This window comes from Callospermophilus lateralis, chromosome 3 (assembly GCF_048772815.1).
Source record: "Callospermophilus lateralis isolate mCalLat2 chromosome 3, mCalLat2.hap1, whole genome shotgun sequence".
In the NCBI taxonomy this organism is placed as follows: Eukaryota; Metazoa; Chordata; class Mammalia; order Rodentia; family Sciuridae; genus Callospermophilus; species Callospermophilus lateralis.
The window spans coordinates 154,816,857-154,821,656 of NC_135307.1; the positions used below are offsets into that span (position 1 = coordinate 154,816,857).

Sequence of the window (4,800 nt, forward strand, 5' to 3'; positions counted from 1 at the left end):
TTAAACTACCATTGAACCAAGAATACTTGTTAATGACTCCTCTGCACAGAGAATGCTGGACAGTTTTAGTCTTGTTTTCAATTGATGTTCAATGACTATTTCCAGTTTACTTTTTCAACTTCTGCCCCAGAGATCTGGCACTAGATAAAGTTCAGGTATACAGGAAAATAAGGAAATGAATGATGAAATTATATCATTGAGTCTAGAGTTAAATATCTCATTCTGTTCAAAAATAACAAACACTCTAGCATGCAGTCATTTTTGGATGAATTCCACTACTTGCTTTGGGCAAATCCTCATCTTCCTAAGCCACGGGTTAGACCCCAGAGGTTGACTGACCTGTAGCAGGCACTGTTGGCACTCTGCCCAGATTTTTTTTTGGATGCTTGTTCCCTGTGTTTATGTGCCAACCCATCACTCTCCATCAACCATACTTTTCCATCCAACAGCCTGACAAACAGCTCCTGTTTGGAGTCTTGTTTTCTAACTTTGGGAGCCATTTTGTGCAGATATAAACATTTTGTGCAAATGTGTGGATAACTTTGGAAGGCTGAAAGTTACTCTTCGGTAGCGATTGTTGAGTTCTGGAAGCCCAACTCCCTGCCATCCACAGCAGCAGTGTGTTAGACCCCTCATCCTGACTTCACTTCCTCCCTTTTCCTGTCTGTTTTACCATTCCCTTACTGCCTTTACTTCTCTGCTGCCCTTCCTTCTTTAATAAATCACTCTCACGTAAATCTTAATTTTAAGATTTGTTTCAAGGTGAACCTGAATTAACAAATAACCCAAAACCCTAGCCTTTGTCTTGGCTTTCACCAACACTGCATCGTTGGGATTTGAGGGGATTCAGGAGGTAGCCTGCTTATTGTTACTGCCTTTTCTCTCTGCATGTTTTTGTTTGTTTGGCTCTTGCAATAATTCATCAGTATTCCAACTCTTTATATCCCCTTTTACATAGTTACCATCTTTGGACTATTGATAGCATTAAAATGTACACAATTGCGTGGTACATTATATATAATTTCTTTTTTTTTTTCAACTCCCACACTTTATTGGGACAAAGGAGGAAAGAAGCAGACCAATACCACAGGCCCACCCACCAGGGGTATCCAGGCTTCAGTTCAGCAACTAGCACAGCATGAGTACATCATAAATACAGGTAATGTGGGATAGGGAGAATAGGAGAGATTCAATACACAGAAAGGAGACTAGAGGCCCTTCTAGGCTTGTGGGCCGAAGCATGTACTGCACTGACACAGACCACTTAGGGATGGAGAAGAGGGCTAGGTTCCATTTTACAGATAGCAAAGGAGATGTTCCCTTATACAGATGGGAAAGAGGAGAGGGGTTTCATGGGAGGGGATTCCTCTTCAATATTGGGAAGAGCAGTTTTCACCTTACAAATGGGCATGGAGGGAAGAAGGAAAGTTTATTTTGAAGATTAGCAGAAACGATGTGGGAAGAAATATCATTTTGCAGACAGGAAAAAGGCTTCTGGGATGGTCGGTTTACATAGTGTTCAGAAGCTGTTCCAGTCCCAGGTGACAGAGGAATACATACCTAGGAAAGTAAAGCCTCCTAAGGCTAGAGACCAAGGGAGGTATTCCCCACTGGCACCAACTCTCCCCTGCCATCCCGCCCACGGCGTAGCCAGTTCTCATCCACTGTGGCAATGACACTCAGCATTCTCCACGCCAGAAGCTTAACTGGTCAGGTCTTGCCACAGTGTGGTCACAGAAAGCTCAAACTGCCCTGTGGGCCTATGCTGTGCCGGGTGCTGAGGCCACAAGCTCCTCCTGAGAAGGAGTCTCTGAAGGTGCCCTGCTTCACAGGAACCAACACACTCCTTGTTGGGAGCAGCCAACTGGATGGTCTCCTAGACTTTAAGGCTTCACTCAGTGTCTGTGGGGACCCCAGACAAGCCAAACAGTCTCCCAAGCCCTACACTTCTGCCTGGTGCCACTTCCTCTGCTGGCAGAGGTTTTTCCTGTGTACCCTCAGCTGCAGTTTCTTGTTGCCCAGGTCTCCACCAGGGAAGAGGGAAGTCCCTGAGGCATGGAAACAGGAGACCTGGGTCAGATGCTCCCAGCAGCTGACTGGTATAGAGGAGTTGAAGGAGCTGATGGGTTGGGAGCTCCCTCTGAGAAGTGCCCCAGAGACTCTGGGCCAGCCCCCCCACACACACCGCCATGCTCCCAGTGCCACATGGCTTACACATTTTGCTGCAGGGGTGAAGGCAGGCCTGGAGGGGCAGGGGCTCAGGTTGGCCCAAGGGCAGGTGGTGGTGCTCAAAGAGCAGGTCCAGGTGGAAGGTGAGCACCCACAAACTGCAGCAGGAGTAGTAGCTCTGGACGGGGAAGGGCACTGAGTACAGGTAGAAGGATCCAGTGGGCAGACACAGAAGGGATGGCAGGCCTGCAACTTCCCCAGGACTGGAAAACCACAACTCCAATTGCTTGGTGTTGAGGAGGCCCAGGATGAAGGCATGAAAGTGGCTGTGGAGGCTTCTCAGCTGGACCAAAGGGAACTGCTGGAGTCTGGCTTCATGGATGCCTCCACTAGGGTCTAGAGACTCCTTCTGTGTTGCCTGGTGATGAAATCCTATAGGAAAGGTTTCAGCCCATCTGCCAGCAGGGAGTGGAGGGATGGCACCACCAAGTGCCCCACATCGGGTTCAGCCTGCTCTCTCCTAACGGGGCCTTCTGAACCATGTTCCAGGCAATCCTGAAGTGTGAGATGATTTTATCCACTAAGGCACTGACAGCTGTCAGGAGACCTTTTTTCTGCTCCTTCAGCCGCCCAGTCCCACTATGGGCTTCTGCCATCGACAGCCGCTGGGCCCCAGGAACACCTGCAAATGACTCAGAACCAGGGACTACTCCGCCCGGAAAGTCCCAGAGCAGAATGGCTACACTAACCCCCCACCCAGCTGACTGGGGCCTATAGGACAGGAGATGACTAGGCCTGGGACCTGCATATTATTTCAAAATAGCATTTAATGCAAAAAGTTGGAACCCAAGGTATCTACCTAATTTAGTTCTGGTGAATGAGGCTTATGAACATTAATTCTCTCACTAAAGTTCTTAGAAATACAGTGTATTAATTTTTGCAACTATTATTATTATGAAGCAGCATGGCTGGTTGAAATATAAGACAACTACTCTTATATCTAGAATACTTACAGTAAAGAAAGAATTTAATTTCTTGCTACTATTTCACTCCATGTGCATAATTGCAAATATAATGATAAAAAGTAGTTCAACTTTTTAGAGAACCACAGTCAAACATTACCTCATAAGGAGTGAAAGGAAAGTGGCGTAGAACTAATCACACACATATCTGGTATAAGAAGCAGGTTTATTGTCAGAAGCCTGACAGGCTGCTCTACGCAGAGAAAAAGAGAGCAGCAGCAACTCCCTCATGTTACTTTTTTTGGTGGGGCAGGGTGGGGGTGATATTGGGGATTGAACTCAGGAGCACTCTACCACTGAGCCACATCCCCAGCTCTATTTTGAATTTTATTTAGAGACAGGGTCTCACTGAGTTGCTTAGCACCTTGCTTTTGCTGAGGCTGGCTTTGAACTCGAGATCCTCCTGTCTCAGCCTCCCAAGCCGCTGGGATTACAAGCATGTGCCACCACACCCTGTGAATGTTACTTTCTATAGGCTAGAATCAAGGCCTCGGATTAGGGGTGGGAAACAGGCAATTTTCCCATCTCTCAGAAGGGAGAACAGGGACACCAACCCGCAGGTCCCTTTATCTTCTCAAGGAGAGAACAGGGAAACCAGTATGTCCTCAGGGGCCAGTAAGTTGTCTCCTATCTCTCAGTGAGAGAACGGGGAGAGACTGGCATGTCTCCAGGCCAGTAGGTTTTATCTTGGGCTAGTTTCTATTTCTTGGGAATAAGAACAGTATTCATAAAGCTGGGGTGGGGGAAAGGAAGATGGCTTCAATTATGCCAACAAGGAGTAATCCTGAACTCACAGAGTTCCTTGATATAAGTGGTCAATTATCAGTTTGAATTTTATGATGCCCATGAGAACTTTTATGACAACCTTGCTTGTCATGTCTTACATTAATAAGAATTCTTAGTTTGTGGGGCTGGGGTTGCGGCTCAGAGGCAGAGCACTTGCCTGGCATGCGTGAGGCACTGGGTTCTATCCTCAGCACCACATAAAATAAAATAAAGTTATTGTGTCTACCTATAACTAAAAAATAAATATTTTTAAAAAAGAATTTTTACTTTGTAATTACTTCTAAAAATCACTCTGGAATAATAGAAATAATTGGATAAGCGTCAGTATAAATGATCCAACTTCTATTTTTGTAAATGTATTTTAGAATAATTGATTACTCAAGCATTTGCTAAATTCCTGAGATGACAGCAGATGTATCTGAAAGTAGGACATAAAAACAGGGCTATTTTCCTAAATATAATAATTTTTCCTCACATTCAAGGATTAAAACAGAAGTAGGCAGTTCGATTATTAACCACTGTCAAAAACTATTTTCTCTATACAGGAAGCTCTTAATAATCCAGGGATACTTCTTGTCTTCCACTTTCCATCCCTGATGGGAGACAGGTTATCCCTGATGTCACAGCACAGAGATGATTGGCTCAATGGCCCCTGCTTCCTGGTTTTTAAGGAAATAGGTCTTTACTCAAGAAATTTGGGTAAATGAATTCAGGGATAGAGCAGAGTGTCACCTTGGACTTCTTCAAGTTCTTTTCCTATGATGTAGTCACTTTTTTTTTTAAGAAAGAGAGAGAGAGAGGGTCTGTGGCTTCCACTAGATTC

General features: G+C 45.2%; 1 pseudogene; it reads right to left on the reverse strand.

The window, feature by feature from the left end:
- Positions 1-1,584: 1,584 nt before the first annotated feature.
- On the reverse strand, positions 1,585-2,855 carry LOC143394304 (AP-4 complex accessory subunit RUSC1 pseudogene; annotated as a pseudogene).
- Between the last annotated feature and the right edge of the window lie 1,945 nt (positions 2,856-4,800).